This window comes from Setaria viridis, chromosome 4 (genome assembly GCF_005286985.2).
Source record: "Setaria viridis chromosome 4, Setaria_viridis_v4.0, whole genome shotgun sequence".
NCBI classification, from domain to species: Eukaryota; Viridiplantae; Streptophyta; class Magnoliopsida; order Poales; family Poaceae; genus Setaria; species Setaria viridis.
In genome coordinates, this window is record NC_048266.2 from 5,185,074 (window position 1) to 5,204,849 (window position 19,776).

Here is a 19,776-nt window from a genome sequence, read left to right on the forward strand (position 1 = left end):
GTTAATCCCTAAGTGTCAATACCCTGAGACTCTGAAAGATTATAGGACCATTAGTTTATGCAATGTTGTCTACAAAGTTGTGTCCAAATGTCTAGTGAATAGACTGCGACCCTTGCTAGATGGGATCATTTTAGAGAATCAGAGTGCTTTTATACCCGGGAGATTGATCACTGATAATGCTTTAATTGCCTTCGAATGTATTCATGCCATTCAGCAAGATGATGCAAACATAAGTGAGTTTGTGCATATAAATTGGATTTGGCCAAAGCGTATGACCGTGTGGATTGGAGCTATCTAGAACATGTTCTTCTGAAGCTGGGCTTTCATCGAAAATGGGTACAGTGGATAATGGAGTGTGTCATGATTGCACGTTACCGAGTTCGGTTCAATGGTGTCCGTCTGGACACCATCCAGCCCACACGTGGATTACGTCAAGGTGATCCTCTCTCGCCTTACTTATTTCTATTTGTTGCTGATGGACTATTGAAAGTTTTGCAGAAAGAAAGTAGAGATGGCCATGTGCATGGTCTGAAAGTATGTAGACGGGCTCCAGAAGTCATCATTTACTGTTTGCAGATGACAGTCTCTTATTTTTTCGTGCTGGCCAAGATCAGGCAGAAAGAATAAAGGGAGCTCTAACAAAATATTGTCAGGTGACGGGTCAACTAATAAATTTTGATAAGTGCTCCATCCTGTTTAATATGCATCAGGAGGAAAATGTGGTCCAAACTGTCAAAAGCATACTGAATGTCCACAAGATCGCCTTCGAGGCTAAATATTTGAGCCTGCCAACGCCTCAAGGAAGAATAAAGGCGGACAGGTTTCAATCCATCACGAAAAGGTTGATACAAAAGTGTAATGCATGTGATGAACGCAATCTATCTACGGCAGGAAAAGAGACCCTTATTAAATCTATGGCAGAAGCTATACCTGTATATGTTATGAGTGTGTTTCGATTGCCAGTGTCTTTACATGATGCTTTGACACAGGGTATTAGAAGATTCTGGTGGGGGAAGATGACTGGAAAGAGGAAGGACAAATTTACCAAGTGAAAAGGTGAGGGAGGTTTAGGCTTTTGGGATTTGAAGCTCTTTAATCAATCACTTTTCGCAAGACAGGCTTGGAGATTGATTGAGCGATAGGAGAGTTTGTGTGCTAGAGTCTTGAAGTCGAAGTATTTCCCTAAGGCCCCATTTCAATCCTTGGAATTAAATTCCATTCTAATAATCATAATTTAGACATAAATTAATTAAGCTAATATAGTTGTACGTGGAATATATTTGTATATTATTGTTGGTCATATGGGAGAGATACTTATGCACTGCACTTCTGCTATAGGGAAATGAGTCGAAGAGCGTGCTATAAGTTGCACATTAGAAACATAGCATGAGGATCTATAGAATCAATTTCCATGTCCCACCCCATGAATTTAAGATAGGCTTATATCTAAACTTTGAAAAGTTGTGGAATGCCACATTCCAAGATAAATAGCCTACTCCATTAAATAGATTCCAATTCCTTCAAAATGAAGGGATCCAAACGGGGCCTAATGAAAATCTGCTAGATACGGCCTTCCCAATTAACCAATTGCCGACCTGGAAGGCAATAGTACACGGATTAGAGATGTTAAAGAAGGGAGTTATATGGAAGATTGGTTCTGGAGAGAAAGTCCGCATTTGGGGTGATCCATGGCTGACGCATGGCTGGTCTTTTAGACCAGCAGGGAAGAGAAGGCCATGATGGCTAAAGTGGGTTTCCCAGCTCATAAATGTAGACCAAATGGAATGGCGGGAAGAGGTGATCCATGATTACTTTAGACCATATGATGTGCAGCATGTCCAGGATACCAGATTACCAACAAGTCCTATTGAAGATTTCATTTCGTGGCACTATGAAAAGTCTGGCATCTTCTCTGTCTAAAGTGCTTATAGGCTTGCAAGAGACCTGCAGGACGAGGAGAGGGGAGTGCAGCAGGGCACATCAAGGAACCAGATGGGTAGGCCAATATGGAAAGAGTATTGGAAAATTCTGATATCGCACAAAGCACTGCTCTTTGGTTGGAAGGTTATGAAAAATGGTTTGGCAACACATGACAATAAGCAGCGACAATCCATAGTAGTGGCAAGCCAATGTGAAGTGTGTGGTGTTGAAGAGGAGTCGGCAATGCATGCTTTGGTCAAATGTGATCACGTGAAGGCACTACGGAATGAGAAAGGTTTGGATGTTGCCGGATAAGGAACAGGTCCTGAGGTTATCGCCGGGTAACCTGTTAGACCAGATCAATAAGTTGGGGATGGATGAAGGAGCAAAGCTCCTCCTGCTGCTTTGGAGGACCTGACAGGTGAGGAATAATATCACACATGAATTTGAGAAGCTATCGATTGAAGGCTCGGTTAGGTTCCTTCAAAAGTATTGGATGGAACTTTGTAGCATCCGACAACAGCAGGACTGCTTTGATTCAAAAGGTAAGAATATGATTTGTGAATCTCTGTGTACAGGGAGCAGCAAAAAGAAGACAAAGAAGGCAGCTCATTGGGAATCACCAGAGCAAGGGTGGCTGAAGATTAATGTCGATGGAGCCTTTGATTGTAATACAGAGAATGGTGGGATTGGAATCATTATCAGAGATAACATTGGAACAGTCCATCTCACTGCATGGAAAAGTATTCCAAAGGGAAGGGATGCAGAGGAATTGGAAGCAATGGCAGCTAAGGAAGGCCTGATGCTGGCTGCGGAATGGTGTGACCAGAAGGCGATACTTGAGTCTGATTGTAGTACTGTGGCTGGAATGCTGGCGAAAAGGGATGGCGGGCATTCCAACCTTAGGTTTATCCTTGAGGAGGCCATGGCAGCTGGAGGAAGGTTACCAGCATGGAAGATAGTCCATACGAGAAGAGAGTGTAATAGTGCTGCACATGAGCTCGCACAGTTGGCAAAGCGTACAAAGCACTCCGCAGTGTGGCGTTTCACAGCTCCTATGTGTGTTGAGGAAATTATTGCTCGTGATTGTAATTTAACTTTGGAGTAATAATCTTCTTCTAAAACAAGAGTACATACATACAAACCAAAGTGAGATCCCATTGTTGAAGCACTAAGTAGTTAGTAAGTAACGTGTGAAGATTGAAACCGTTGGATCACATGGATACCAAAAAATCGGCAAGTGGATGTGTAAAAAAAAAAGAAAATTGGCAAGCGTGCGTGCATAGCTAATGTTTGCGATAACATAAAAGGAAAGACACATTGGAGCTCCAAAAAAACACATTTCACACGAAGCAATATTGAAATATGATGTGGTAAAACCCAAAATGCTATTTCATTAAAAAAATGATCAACACATCATTGTCACTCTCTCACATGCCTTCTCGTTGAACCGTGCCTTGATCTGCATCTCCTCACATGACCCTGCAACGAAAAGAAAAGATACAGTGATGAGCAGTGTTGCGTCCAAACACAAAGGAAATTCAACAAGCATAGTGTCACGCCCTTACCCTGAGCAGTCGAAGTCGGGCTTGGTCGGGACGAAGCCGATCGGGACCTTACACCAGGCGAGGAGCCCAGCGGCGTGGCCGGGGTCCATCCTGCCGCCGCCGCCGGCCTTCAGCTCCAACAAGAGGCAGGCGCAGAGCGCGTCCCGCTGCGCTGCCGTGCCACGCATGTCCCAGATGTTGCCGAGGCCCGTGCAGCAGTTGGGCGTCACCGCCGGCTCATCACCCACCACGTACGGCACGCACTCGCTGAAGGCCTGCTGTGCAAGACGCCAGCTCATCACCCACCACGTACGACACGCACTCGCTGAAGGCCTGTTGTGCCGTCTTGCAGGCATCGTGGTCCCGCGTCGCGGCGGCGGCGGCCATGAACGCCGAAACATACCAGGTTGGCATCATTGGCAGTTGCGTTGCAAATTTAGGACCAGTTTGGTGGAGCTCCCATCAGCTTCGGCTCCTCCACTGACGCGTTACTATAGCATCAGAGGAGCTGGAGCCGGAGGAGCCACAAAACTGGCTCCACCGGCTCCTTCTTGATCTGTGGGAGGGAGGGAGAAGAGAGAGAAAAATGGTTTGCGTGAACAGTGTTGCTACAGTGCATGAACAGTGAAATATTAGTGGGAGGTGGAACCAGTTTGTAGCCGCACCAAACTGGCCGTTGCAACAATGGCTCTTCTCGACAAGGTGCGACGTGACACGTGAGCTGAGGCATGGATACTCCATTTATAGTGAGAGGGGGCAGCACGGTTTACACGTATGGAAAATGGAATGTTTCGTGGATATGGACGTGACTCAGACTCACCAACTCTATTTTACAGTCCTTTGAGTTCTTTCCTATAGTTGGGTATTGGAAATCATTTGTTTCCTAGCAGTAATATGGGATGGCAGGAAGAAATGTCTAGAGAAAATTAATAGCATAATTCAAATTAATATGTCTATTACTATTATCTTAGCAACTGATAAGTAGATTCTACATCTAGTCTCAAAGCCAGGAAATAACTATTCCATTAGTCATAGAAAAAGAGAGACATTTTTATTCTTTTTACTCAGTAGACCTGGATTACTACGGTGTACATTTGTTTTATTTCTACTCAGATGTAGTAGTAGATAGATTTTCCCCACCAACAAGATTATTTGCTTTTTTTTTGAAAGAGACAGGGTAAAATTATTACATTTTTATGATAGTTGAAAAAAGAACATATATATGTTCCTTTACTTTAGTGGACCTAGTAGATTATAAGAGTAAATTGCACCCACCATACACCAACTTGTATGTTTATATCAATTTAGTCTAACAAGTAGCAAAGCGTGCAAATGGATGCACAAACTTGTCGCAAATGGATGCACAAACTTGTCTAATGCGTGCATATACAGTCACACATACTCCACGTATACATATTTTGCCACCATGGCAGGTGACATGGACTGTTTTATACATATAACCCCTATCTTTACCCCCTCTCTCATCTAAGTCTTTGCCATGTCTGTAGCTATTGGTTATTTGATATCGGTGAAATAAGTTTGTTCACCGATCTGTTCACTCATGTCAAAAGAAATTGGTCCATTTTGAATTAAGTTTTGGTGCTGTTTCATTCATATGCAAAACTAATCAGAAATCACTGGTATCATTAACAAAGCAAAAAAAGCCTGGCTTTGTTTGCTTTGCACGAGGAAATGGAAACGCCTCAAAGAGTAGATGACTGATGACACGCAAGGCTTCACGCCGGAGATTATTGCCCTCATTGTTGCTTCCCAATTCCCATGCACGCAGCCCCGTTCGTTGTCTGCTCCGGCTATGCGAGAGCGTTTTACTCGCTGCTCTGCTTCTTGGCGCCACCGCGATTGGCAGGATCCTCGACATCTCTGCTGAAGATCTACATGTTGACGACGGTGGTGGCAGAAGTGGCCGAGCTGCTAATTAGCACATGACTGGAGGAGTTGTGGCATGATGAGTGAGGAAGCAAGAAAGAAAGGAATCCTGTCACGTGTGATGGCAACGGTCAGCGTCAAGGGAACGGAGTCCCCCGAGGAGACGCTTACAAGTAGGACCCGCTAGCAGAAAGGGGCCCAGATAAGGAGATGAGCTTAGAAATCCGAGGGCCCAAAAAGACAAGAAAAATATTGCGCCCGCACGGTGGGACCCACAAGGGCCCATGCGGCGGGAGCAGGATGCCCCCGGGAGAGCTCGCTTCGAGGCGAAGCAAGCGGTGGCGTATCCGGGCATGAGAGGGCACGACAGTCGAGGTAGGCTATCAGCGGGCGCCCCGTCTCTATAAAAACACCATCATTACGGTTGATGGGATACACGCCTAGACACCTCGGGGACCTGACGGCCTCACCCGTCCCATCCAACAGGCGGCCGCCCTCGTGTCAAAAGTGCTCGCCTGGTTCCCGGCTGCCCTCTGCCAAAGGGGCGGGCCTACACCACGGTCTTGGAAGCGGCGAAGGCCTCTCGGGAAGGATTCCGAGAGCCAGATTCAACACCCCCTTCCCCAGGACGGTGGGGTCGGACTGAGAGGAACAAGAATTACTAGGATAAAATGGTAAAAGATGGAGATTGACGTGCGAAGGACCTGGTCAGGAACCACGAAGCCGTGCGCATCAAGGCGAGGGGTGTCAGGGCAAATGGATGACGTGTCAGGAGAACTGTAGCAAGGAGGGCGGCCATTAGGCCGCAGCATTCACACACAAGATGGAGGAAAGGATTGGGGCGCAAGGCTTGCCCCGATCGATCATCCCATAGGCCTGGCCTATAAAGGCCGGCTCTTGTACTAAGAAAAGCAAGCAATTTTAAGCAACACAACATGCAGGACATAGGTATTACGCTTCCGAGCGGCTTGAACCTGTCTAAAACCTCTTTGAGTGCAATTACCCACAAACTCCCCTCACTGTCTCTCAAATCTCTTCACACGAACTAACCCTAGGCCGGATCTCTAAAAGTGGGTCCCATCGAATCCCCGCTCTTGCCTCTCGGTGCTTGACCGCCATACCTGTCAACAACATCCATGCCGATCAAGGCACAACTAGAAGAAGTACGCGAAGCCCGGCGGTGGTGATTATGATCGGGCGTTGTCGGTATAGATAATCCTTGATTGTTCTGGTCGATAGGGCAGCGTCGTATCCTTGGTGTGAGGAAATGAGAGAAGTATAAAAGGCAAACAAAATGGCCGTCGACAACCTTTGTTGGAAGCAACTGGATCCGATCCACCTCCACATCTATATCTATACCTAATATTAAAGTGCGGTTGTTTCTTCCAACCGTCATGGTTGTTTTGCAAAAAAATCCCTCAACTTTTTTGTAATCAACCCGTAGTCCTTGGAATATGTGTTGACAATTTTACAAAAAAGTCCCTCCGTGTTCTATCCACCCTCCCTATCCGTGCGCTCCTCCTCTGGTCCGCCGCCGGCCCTCCCTTCGTGTGCTATCCACTCATGCGCTCCTCCTCCAGTCCGCCGCCGGACCTCTGGCCATCCACCGGCCGCCACCTCCGCATCCAGCCCCCTCGCCATCCTCCGGCCGCCCGCGCCACCACCCGCCACGGTGCCCTCGTCCTCCAGTCCCTTTCCCTAAACTTGCCGTCCGCCGGCGCTGGCCCCCTCGCCATCCACCGACCACCACCTCCGCATGTGTGCTGCGTGCTGCCATGGGAGGTTGCGCGTGGGGGAGAAGAGAGGTCACCCCTCCAGGCTACAGGGATCGGCATCTTTCCCCGACTCCTCGTGGATCCGATCCTCCTCCTCCACATCGGCCTTCCCCTCCTGCTGGCAGGTCAAGGCGCAGCCACGCCGGGGCACCCCTCCTCCGCGCGGGCGAATAGGGCGGCGAGGAGACCGCCACAACATGCTCCCTCACGATGAACTTTTCTTTCCTCGGATTCGCGGCTCCCTCCGAGATCCAGTCCTCCACACGTGCACACATCGAGCTTCCTCTCCTGCTAGGTCTCCACACCGCCGCCTCCTGCCCCCTTGCTCATCGGGGCACTCTGCTCTCTCGCTCAATCCCTGCGTCCGCTCAGCGGACGGATCCACGAGGCTTGATGATGGGAGATGACAAGGCTCAAAAAGCAGCAGGTAAACATGTTCTCCATCAATCTACTAGCTTTCGTGTAGTTATTTATCGTTTTCCTAATGAACTGTGTTGCGCTCGCATGGTGTGGACATGCGTCCGTACTGATTGATATCTTTATGGGGGATGCATCCAGGTTGAAATTGATTTCTTCTCTTTCATGTTAGACTTTCTAATGTAGGAATTGTACTTCGGCATATGCAATGGTCTTAGTAGAGAGTAATTGGGTCCCTGTTTGTTTCATGTGCATAGGGATGCTTGTGTTTGCAAGCTGCAGTTTGACCCAAAGTAAGGGCATGTTTGACTTTAGGGTGTTAAAGTTTAACACCCGTCACATCGGATGTTTAGATGCTAATTAGGAGTATTAAACATAGGCTAATTACAAAACTAATTGCACATATGGAGTGTAATTCGCGAGACGAATCTATTAAGCCTAATTAGTCCATTTTTTGACAACGTGGTGCTACAGTAACCATTTGCTAATGATGGATTAATTAGACTTAGTAGATTCATCTCGCGAATTAGCACAGGGTTCTGCAGTTAGTTTTATAATTAGCTCATATTTAGTTCTCCTAATTAGCATCCGAACATCCAATGTGACACTGTTAAAGTTTAGCACCTCGTATCCAAACACCCCCTAAATAGAATAAAAAGAAAAGTTTCAACTGTGGTTAATACTCTCACCATTTTTGCAGGCGTACCTCAAATACCACTAGATGCCTCAACTTGGGATCCTACAAGGATACAACAATCTTGGATTTGCTGCAGAAGATGAGTACTGCACTCCATCTGTTTTTGAGTCTGTTACTCAGCAAGCACCTATGGTGTTCGTGTTGATATTGGTATATTTGATTGGGAGATGGACATGTGTTCACCTTGTGAGTGCGTCCATTTCACGAGACTGAGAGCGACCTCGGGAATCGATCCGGCACCGCGATTGGGCCATGCTCCCCTGATTCCTCATCAGACCGGCATGCAAGTCCGATCCTAGACGGCACTGGATTCAGCGCGACACTCCACATGCTCCGACGCTCGTATATATGCCCCCCCCCCCACATATGCTGGGGACGAGCGAGACCGTACCGCAGGGTGGCTGGCCGGTCGGCAGGTAGGCGAAGTTCTCTGCCGCCGCCGCATCTCGATATGTTTAGCCAAGTGAAGCTGGTGCCTGCGGCCTGCCTGCCGGCTGAGGTCGGTGGAATGGGCTGAAGGGTGGCCGCAGCCGGACAATAAGAAATTTTTTGTGATATTATTGGAAGGAAAGAACAAAAGACAACTGCATGGAAAAAATATGAAACAATGGTAGTACTGTTGGTGGCCGCCATAGGGCATCCTAGCTTCTACGGTGCGGGTGAGAAAGAACCGACATTAGCCACACACGAGTAAACCACCAACAAAACGCCACGGCAGGCCGCGAGGGAACAAGAAAACAGCACGAAGGACGATAAAAAAGCCCTCTTCGGAGCACCACATCAGCACAACCAGAAACTAAAAAGATAACTATACTAAAGCGATTCAATATGCTGCGTCGTAGCCGGTTGTTCATAGATTTATCCGTGCGTAACACAATGTCGTCCATAAAAGTATATGCGATAGTGGCAAGTTTTTAGGGAAAAAAATCTGACACTTGAGGTATGCAACTTTTCTTCTCGAGTCCAACAAGTTTCCAGCAAGCTTCGATAGGGTTCTAGGGTTTTCTTTGGTGGGGTTTCGACTAGAGAGTGATGAACTTAGAGGGAAGTGTGCCAACATGTTGGTCCAATGGTGGTGGCGTTGGTGCCATGACAGGTGTTAAAGCAGGGTCGCAGAGGCAACACGATTGTTTGTTGAGCAACAACACCGTATGAAGTGATCATGATGAAAATAACGGTGGGGTGGTGACAACAAGATCCTACTGTAGTACAACGAGTGGAGGTGAAGATAGTGGAAGGCACAAACGCAATCATGGTCGGACGGAGAAGAAGAGGCGTTGGGTGAGAGGTTGAATGAAGATTGAGGTACATTGGATGGCCATCAAATTAGAGGGTTATACCTCATAGACATCGGGTTTTATTTTTTCTATATTGTATATTCTCTCCGTTCCAAAAAGAGGATAAATACATAACTAGAAATGCACTCTTTTCGGGATGAAAGGAGTACAGGCTACCGTATCGACCACTGCAACACGGATCACTTGCGAATCTTGTTGTGCTCATGTACTTCAGCATGCAAGCGTGAAACTAAGAATAGGTTGGATCTCATAAGGATTATAGAAATCAGCTAAAAAAATCTCCATGAGATCCGAACAGCCAAAGGTAATAATCCAAGCAAAGAACCGCTGCCATCGCATACCCGTCCACACCAGCCGCCCGAGAACCCACTGCTTGTGATGGGGCTGGGTTTAATTTGGGTCCGTCAGCTCAGGCTCATATATGTTCCACATCGAACGCATATGCGGGCCGTTACAAAAACCGGCCTAGGAAAGAAACGGAAGGGGCACCTCCTGAGTCTGCTGGTCCGGCAGGCCGCGGCAAATTTGTGGTGGCAACCAGCGGCTATGGCCTATGGGCCGTCGAGTAGGCCCGAGATCGATCGAGATGGATGTTGTTTTGTAGACATGCATGTAGGCCCGAGATCGAGAGAGATGGATGTTGTTTTGTAGCCATGTATTACGCCGGGCCGGCCTTTCTGTTCTCTTTCGCAGTTCGTGAAAAGATCGACGACGCTAGCTTTGGGTGATCTGCTCTTTTCACGCCGGGGGTATACCTGAGGGCTGTGTTTTATGTGTAAATTAGCCAACGACAAGCTTCTACCATTTCGATCGGCGTGGCCGTTCTTATTACGTCCACTCCATCCTGAATCTACTGTTCACCTTCAAACTTGTCCGACAAAGAGTATTTCTCAGATCATCCAATAAATTTCCTCGTAATACTTTCTCGCTCAGTTAACGAATCGATCATTTACTCACACCATTGATGTCCGAGCCAGACTCTCTAAGGGCACGTACAACGGATGTCTGGGAGCCGACTGGGAGCTGGCATATTTGCCAAAAGCCCCTCGTCCGAGCCAAGGGAAGGGCGCGCCGTCGTCTCGCGAGATGACGGCGCGGGCTCGTGCTCCAACACCCAGCGACGACCTCCACGCCCATTGTATGATCGATCCGCGCACCTCCGGATCGGGTGCAAAAATCAACCCGCACGCTTATCTCAAGCAAGCAGCAACGCTGCTCCAACCGATTCCCCTCCGGCTCCCCTCCCTCCGCACGGGATGCCGACGGGAGGCGAGGCCGGATAGCTGGGCCGCCGCCGCGCCATGCTTCCTCCATCTCCGGAGGCGGGAGCTACGGAGGCGGGGCTCTCGGCCCTCCTGGCCGCACGCGGTGTGCGGGATTTCGCCTTCCAACACGTGCCCGCGAACTACTACGACCGTCCCCTTGAGGAGCGCCGCGGCCTCCTCCGCGCCGACTCGGTCGCTCAGCTATGCAAGAGCATCGTCATAGTACGAGGTGTTCCCTTTCCATTTCCTTGAGGGCATTTCATCGAGCACTTAGCCTGCCTAATTGCGTTAGGTTCGCTACAGTTACGATGATATGGCGTTTTGTCGAGCGATTGGTGCGGTCATGCTGTTGGTCGATTTAGGCAAGCTGCATTAGGTTGTTAGTAGCATGTGGAATATGAAGGAAATGGTGTCCAGATTAATTGCTTCTGGATTGTTAAATGACATACGAATTGTATTGTAGGATGGAAAAATGCTGGTAATATTCAGATTTTTTAGACGACTACTACTAGATTACACTCAATATGACTGCTGCTATCTTCTATTGTATGTTCATACTAGATTACAGTTAATAAGACTGTTGCTATCTTCTGTTGCTCGTAATGTTCTGTACCATTCTATGATTGTACTAATATGTTGGGTGAGTGCTGTTGCAGTTGACTTGTTACAGGAAGAACTGCTCTAGTTTTGTGTTTTTGAAATCCTACAGTTCTAATAGCTGTACAAAGGATAGGATAATTTACCGATGATATAGCCTTGTTTCTATGAACAATGAAATACTCTTTGAGGGCTACAACTAACAATGACATGTAACGATTTACTTCCTAAGCATAGAAGTGTAGAACTACAGTTTATGGCCATGCCTCAAAATCCGACAATAATCTTTCTTGATGATGAATATGTCCTTCGTTTATTAGGTGAACACCCAAGCCACTGCAGATGTTGTTGACTGCAGCAATCCAAAAAATTCAAAATACTATGTTGTTGTTGTTCAGGTAAGCTTTAAGATACCAGAATACCATTCTGAATTTATGACCTTGTATTTATCTTGAGAAAATGAATATCCAGAAGAAGTTTCAGGTAGCAGTGGAGAAGAGATGGCCGGAGAAGCTTAAGGTAGTGGTAGCGAAGAGATGGCAGGCTTCATTCAGAATTCGGACATCCCTTCTCAATCTGCTGCGGAGCCTGAACAAGCAGAGGACATGCCTTGCAGCAAGATGTTCAGTAGACTCTGAGGGTGATCATGCTGATGGCAAGGAGGATCAGGAAGCCCATCAGGGTGATCAGCAAGATGTGTTGGAAAAAAATAATAGAGGATGGAGGATTGCATTGCTCTGTTAGGCCACAGTGAACCCAACATATTGCTCTGTGAAATCTGTAACGTTAGGTGTGAACCTGTGCTTGAGGCGAACATGAGTAATCTATTAAGTCTTTATGACTAATATATTGAATCTTTATTATATTATCATATTATATATTGCAAAGATCAATTATTATAAATATATATTATATTTATGCTTCTATGTCAAATTCATGTGTCCATAATATGAGGCAGCATGCATTGCATTGAATGAACAAGCAAAATGACATACATAGATCATATTTATACCTAATCCCCTTGATTTGAATGAATTAAATAACTTGCAGATAACTTAAAAGTCAAATTATTGTACAAACTGTCAGTTTCACTGTCTATATGTGACTTACAGACGGCAGCCGTCTAAACCGTTGTGCATGCCCTAAATAAGGAAGGCTAATAGATCCAACAATTACCGCAAACGTGCATGCATAATTAATTCTACTTGATAATCCATCTGATTAAGAAGAGTTATTAGGAGTATTTTGGACTTTTAGCATTGCTACTATCTTGTCTAAAATTTTCTAAACAAACAGTCTTTATGGGACACAATATTAGTTATGACAAATAACCATCTTACTCCTAATTACTCACATTAGTCGTTATTAAAAGTCGCATTGTCTGTTTAAATTTTCTAGATGTTGAATGAATATATGTGCATTGGAACTAGAAAAACAACATCAATTATCCATTTGATTGGTTATACATGCTTCTCCATATACTCTTGTTTTATTTGTGTGAGTGTTGTTTTAATTAAATGAGTTCCACTAGAAGCTAAAAGTACACTCTTTATGGGACAAAACTCGAATGCTAAAAAGTATACTTATTTTGGGACGGTCCATCCGTCCCAAAATATGTATTCGTTTATAAAGTTTTGGACACATTAGTAGTTATGAGAAGTGACCATGCTACCCTTAATTACTCATATTAGTGCAGTCTATTTGATTTTTGGATCTTCAATAAATGCACGTACATTAGAACTAGAGAAAAAACATCAATTGATAATTTTATTGGCTCTATGCACTTCTCAATACACATTTTTTTTATTGGTGTGAGTGTTGCTTTAATTAGATGTCTCTAACTAGTTGCTAAATGAACACTTTTTATGGGATAAAATCCCATAAATTTGAAAGGTAAACGGACACTTATTTTTTTAAAAGGAATTCCATTAACTCAGAGAGGCCATGTCCTCAAGCCCATTGGGCAAACCATCCCAGCGAAGGACAGTAACCCGAGGACACTTACATCCAAGCGCCGCTATAGCGTGCGCGACCCTATTACATTCTCTAGGGCAATACATAACCACGAAATTAAGGAAATTCAGCCTAATCAAGTTTTTAATTTCGTATACAATTCCTCCAGTAGGAGCCAGCCCGAAAGAATTCGATTCCAGTGCAAGCTTGACCATCGTCGAATCAGTTTCCAGGATGACTCTCGTCGCATACCTTGGTTCACGGTCTCTGTGATCCCTTGCTGGCACGCAAGCATCTCTGCATGGAAGGCGTCCATCAGGTACAGGCAGCTGCCGGCTCCCGCATGAATAATTGCCGCATGTTCATCACGTATGACAAACCCCCATCCGCCATTACCATTGTTAGGAGTGAATGCGCCGTCTGTATTTATCTTCAGAGTTTCAGGTCCTGGCCGTCGCCAAACCTGTTTGCAGCGTATAGCCTGCTTCTGTTTTTCATTTACCAGCCCCTAAACTCTGCTGTCAGCTTGTTAATAATATAGGCCAGGTCATCTACCTACCTTCTTTGTTCTCCTTCTCTAACTCGGTTTCTCTCCTTTCACCATTGCCAAAGTAGCACTACTACCATTATCTGGGCATCATCCTTCATTGCCAGTACAGTTTGTAAAACCTCCTGGGGCGATTGCTTTGCTTCTAGTTCTATTCTGTAGCTCTCAAGGCTCAGTGCTTGCCACACCTGCTTGACATATTTGCTATTGAAAAATAGGTGGCCTCCATCCTCATTCAGTCTATTGCACACCACACACTTCGTATCGAGCTTCATCCCTGTAATTCCATTCTCAGGGCCAGACTACTGTGTGCAAAACGCCACAGGAAGTGCCTGACTTTCCCTGGGCAATTTATCCTCCACAAGCCCTTCCACTGCTCCTCATCAAAAGCTTGCCCGGTTGTCGACGAACCTGTTCCTTGTCTGCTTGATCTCTGGTCATGGGCACGCTGCATCTTGTATGTTGACCGTACCGAGAAGTTTCCTCTATTGTCATAGTGCCATGCAACAACATCTTCCAGATCAACATGGACTGGAATTGACAGTAGCAGCTTCGCATCTTCTTCAAAAAAAAAATTCTGGAATATAAGTCTGAATCCCACTGCTCTGTTACGGGATCAATCAGCTCATCTACTTTAGTTAGTAGGCTTCACCTTCGAGGTGTAATGGCCCTTCTCGTCCAGTCCCTTGGCAACCAGGTATCAGGCCAAATATTGATGTCTTTTCCATTTCCCACCCTCCAGATAATCCCATTTCTCAACACAAATACCTTGCATTATCCTTCTCCAAGTGTATGGCATTCCCCTGCGACTTCTTGCTTGCAATACATTCCCCTCAGGGTAATATTTCGCTCTTAACACCTGAGAGCATAGTGATGTTTGGTTTTGCGCCAGTCTCAACGCTTGCTTGGCCAGCATTGCTCAGTATTTCGCTCTTAACGGACACTTATTTTAGGATGGAGGGAGTACATAATAATAGGTCGGTGGTAAATTACTCCATCCGATCCTGGCGGAGAGAGAGGGAGGGATGAGGGAGAGATGTGTTAGTTTGATCTTCACCCCAACTCGGTTCAACGACCGAGTCGAACCCTATCTCGCGCCCTGATCGGGGGCACACAACCAATCCATGGTTGCGGACCCCCGTCGTGCAGCGCATATAAAAGGAGAGAGGTGGGGGCTGATAGCACGAACACCCAAGTTCGCTGCCGTGCCCACTCGCCCACCTAACAAACCCTAGAACCCGATCTAATCTAGGCACGGTAGCGACGGGAAGCACCGCCGCCACCCACACTGCCGCCGCCGCCGTTCATGCCCCCGCCGTCTCCAACTCAGTCCATGGCGAGTTCATCCGATAAGCCCGATGGTCGGTATCTCACTCCTTCTCTCTCCCTCTCCCTCTCGGGTTAGTTCTCTATTAGTTACAAAACATTGTTGTTTAGCCTGAGCTTTAAGTCTTTACCCGACTAGATGAACGGCTAATGATCACTATTAGGTTATTTAAGTTAAGCACTAAGTCAATTAGATCTAACATTTGGTACCAGCCGTGATTAGCAGTTATCTAGATTGGAGTTAGTGTTTAACTCTTGATTCCGTTTTCCCCTCCCATTGTTGCACACACACCGAAGAAATTAGAAGGAGGGGATTTTCAATTTCGAGTTAAAACCAAAAGTAAGAATTTTTTTTAGAACCTTTTTCTTCTAAAGCAGCGGCCACCGGATCCACCGACGACCGTCGGTGGCGCTCCACCGCAGGACAGAAAACACTACGGCTTGCCATATCTTGACTAACGGCCGTGGTACCGAAACCCTAAGAAGGGGAAGATCCAGAGAAGTAAAGGAATTGGTGACTTACCTTTAGTCCATCCCTCGCTGGATCCACTCCGGAAGAAGCCACTAGAGGCCGCGCGCACACCAACGACCTTCGGGTTGCCACGCCGCTGCCTTGGCCGCTCCGCTCGGCGCCGCCGCAGCGCGCGCGGGTGCCTAGGGCACCGCCACTAGGCCGCTCGATGGCGGCACGCTCACCCTAGGGTGGGTGCGCGCGTTGGCGAGGGGACCAGCGGCGGCGCGCCACCTCTCTTCAGCCGCCGCTCCTCTATTTCACTCGGTGCGGCGTTGAGGAAGGGAAGGGGAAAGAACAGAATGAGTTAGGGTTTGGGGAGCCAGCCACGCTGCGCCTTTTGATCCTCCGAGATCAACGCGTGGCCGTCGGATCAAATTGAATGGCACAGATCGTCTGGGCCAACTTTTGGCCCTGGCGGGCGCGAACTTTGCTGGCTCAGGCCCAAGTTGTGGCTTGGGAGAGCCATGTGGGCGAGCGCAAGTATAGGATCTAGGATACCGACTAGAGGGGGGTGAATAGGCGGTTTCAACTAAAATCACAACACTAAAGAAATTTAATTAGTAACACAAGATGAAAACTATTTCTAGCTACTTTAAAACTATGTGAGCGTTTGTAACCTAAGATGACAAGGAATAATTCAATCTCTAAGAATGTAATTGCTCAAAGTAAATTGCAATAATGAAATTGAGCAAGGAAAGAACTGAACACAAGAGACGAATTTTTCCCATGGTATCGATGACTTGCCGGTCACCCCTAATCCATGTTGAGGTGGATTCAATGCTTCAACTGCTCCTCTATCAAGACGTCACTTGATGTTTGAGCCAGCTTGAATCAAAGAAGCTCTCCAAACCTCGATTCCACTAGTGTTGCTCTTCACCGCTTCGGCGAGGTGAGCACAAACCCCTCACAAGAATAGCCGAGGCTCCCTCACAATCTTCCTTGAAGGGCTCAACGGCTCCACATTCTCCAAGCCTTCTAGAAGGCAGCAACCTCCAAGAGTAATAAGCCAATAACACTTGCTTGAAGACTCCCTAGTGCCACAAAACTCAAACTCTTGATGCAATGCACTAGGATGCTCTCAATCTCACAAGAATGCAATCTCTAAGCAAAGTGAGTAAGTGAGAGGTGGAAGAAGGCTTAAGGATGTCACAAATGCTTTCCAAAGTGCCAAGAGAGCTCACCCATGCTCGGGGGTGAAGTATATATAGGCCCTCTTCCAAAAGCTAGCCGTTAGGTTCAAAACTCGTGAAAACAGGGGCCGGACCGTCTACCTCACAGGGGCCGGACCGTCTGCCGTTCAAGTCCAACGGCTACTTCAGTATTTAATGCGTGTCAGACTGTACCGTTACAGGGGACCGGACCGTCCGCCTCACAAAAACAGCCTCTAACCCTGAAAACACGTCTCTGTCTAAGTTAGGTTGACTGTCCACCCATATAGGGCTGGACCGTCCACCTTTATGCAGTCAGCACTCTTTAGAATATGTTTTTTTTTCTCATTTCTTTCACTTTCTCAAACTATGTTAATCCATATGCATGCAATGCAATTGTTTGAGCAAAGTGGCACTATAGAACCGTCAAGTAAATGAAATTGACCCCTCTTAATAGTACGGCTATCTAGCCTATTAATCCGGTCAATTTACATCCACTAAGCACCTCTTGACCGATAAAATAGAAAACCCTATTGTATACCTTTGCCTTGAGCTTTCCAACGTACAAACCATCCAAGTTATCACCATAGCGTCCTTCGATGATCACTTCAACTCCGAGACTAACCTATACTCATATTCTCAAAGAAATTGTTAGTCCACTAAGGCCGTCATTAATTACCAAAACACAAGTTTGGGGCCTAGATGCTTTCAACAAGTAGCAGGCCGTGCTGTTTCATCTGGTGGGCCGGCAAGAACAAAGCGTTTTGGCCCAGAGAGTTGCAGGAAAAGATTAGACCAAGGCGCACACGCTAGCTGCGCCGTGTTGCGACGGCGCTCGCTGAGCCGCAATACGTCTCTCGGGCCGGAAGAACAGAAGAGTTTGAGCTTTTTACTTTTTCTTTTTCTAGCGATTTTTTCATTTTTCCTAGAAATTGAATTAGTGGCTCAAATAAAATTAGTTTTAAGGAGTTGTTCTTGTGGGTAAAATTCACAAATTAAGTTTAAGCTTCCACTGTATTAAGTTTAAGTTAAGTTGAATTTTTTTTGGCTTTATTTTGCCAATTTATGCATTAAGATGAAGTTTTTTAGTCTATTTCTCTAATTAAATTGGAACCAACGGGAAAATTTAATTAGAAAATAAGTAATTTTTCTGAGTATGATAATTTTATCTACTGACCAACGTTGTTGATAAAATTATTGTACTAATAAGTTTTGTTTTATCATTGTTGATTCTATTTCTGTCCAACGATGATATGGAATTAATAATGAGAAGTTTTATGTTTTAATTTGACCAACGTTGAATTAACTCAAATTTTTATGAATTTTATTTTCAGGCAATGCTTTGAGTTACGTCTCGTCCATAGAGCCCCTCAATGGAGGGAATTACGGCTCATGGCGAGAGAAGATTGAGATAGCGCTTGCGTTGTCGGATATTGATCTAGCACTGACTGATCCTTGTCCCATAGCTCCTGAGGACCCCGTGAGGGCCGAGAATGAGAGCAAAGATGATTTCAACACTCGGGTGCGTGATCATGCACCAATTAGAATGCAGTACGACCTTGATCGTGCGAAGTGGGACTAGTCAAACAGAAAGTGCATGATGGTGATTAAGAGCTCCATTTTGGAGGCAATAAGGGGAGCAATCCCAGAGTATACCACCGCCAGGGAGTACCTAAGAAAGGTGGAGAGTCAGTTTATTGGCTCTTCAAAGGCTTATGCAAGCACTTTTATTAAGAGGCTTGTTACTATGAAGTATACTGGTGGTGGAATAAGGGAGCACATATTGAGAATGAGCAACATGGCTTCCAAGCTTAAGCTATGGACATGGAGCTCAAATATGAGTTCATAGTCCATTTGATCTTTGCCTCCCTACCCAAGGAGTTTGAGGATTTTGCTGTTAATTACAACTCACATCTAGAAAAGTGGGGCATTGAGAAGATGATTGCCATGTGTGTGCAAGAAGAGGAAAGATTTAAGGGCTCACATGGTGATTCTATCAATTACCTGAACCAAAATAAGAAGAGGAATTATCAAAACAATAATTCTAAGCCACAAGGGAAATCCCAGTGGAACAATACCTCTTCTTCTAAGGTACATGGAAAGGCTCCACTGAATGATCACCATAAAAAATCAAACCATGAAGAGGTGGTGGACAAGGACACTTGCAAGTGGTGCAAGAAGAAAGGAGACTACCAGAAGGATTTTGTAGAATTCCTAAAGTTTCTATATAAGAGAGGGCTTCCATACGAGGAGGATCCTACAAAGAGGAGAAAGAAGCATTAAAGTAGCAACTGACGTCGAAGCTGAAGTCAAAGCCATTGGAGAACTCCCATTAGAATTAACAAATGGTTTTGTACTTCATCTAAGAGATGTTCTTTATGTACCCTCTTTGCGTAGAAATTTAATAAGTGTATCGTGCTTGGACGATGATGGTTTTGCTTGTCATTTCAGTGATGGACAATGTAAAATCAAGTTTAATAATCAGATTGTTGGTCTTGCCTTCACACAAGACGAGCTTTATTTGTTATCACTTTATGAGAATGTGAATGTTGTAAGCGCTGAGAATGTGAATGTCTCCTCATCTATGAATGTAACAAGTAAGCAGAAAAGAATTGATGATGTATCTTCGAAATTATGGCACTGTCGTTTAGGCCATATTTCGAGGGGGAGAATTGAATGGTTAATTAAGGAATCAATTCTTCCGCCTTTAGAATTTTTAGATTTATAGCAATGCATCGATTGCATTAAGGGAAAGTTTGTTAAGAAAATTAAGAAAGACGCCAAACGAAACATAGGAATTTTAGAAATATTTCACACAGATATCTGTGGTCCGTTTCATGTGACATCTGTGGATGGTTATGATTTTTTTATAATATTTACAGATT

General features: G+C 45.7%; 1 pseudogene; it reads left to right on the forward strand.

Annotated features, from left to right (window-relative positions):
* The first annotated feature begins 10,842 nt into the window (after positions 1-10,842).
* Positions 10,843-19,174, forward strand: LOC140222540 (uncharacterized; annotated as a pseudogene).
* Positions 19,175-19,776: the final 602 nt, after the last annotated feature.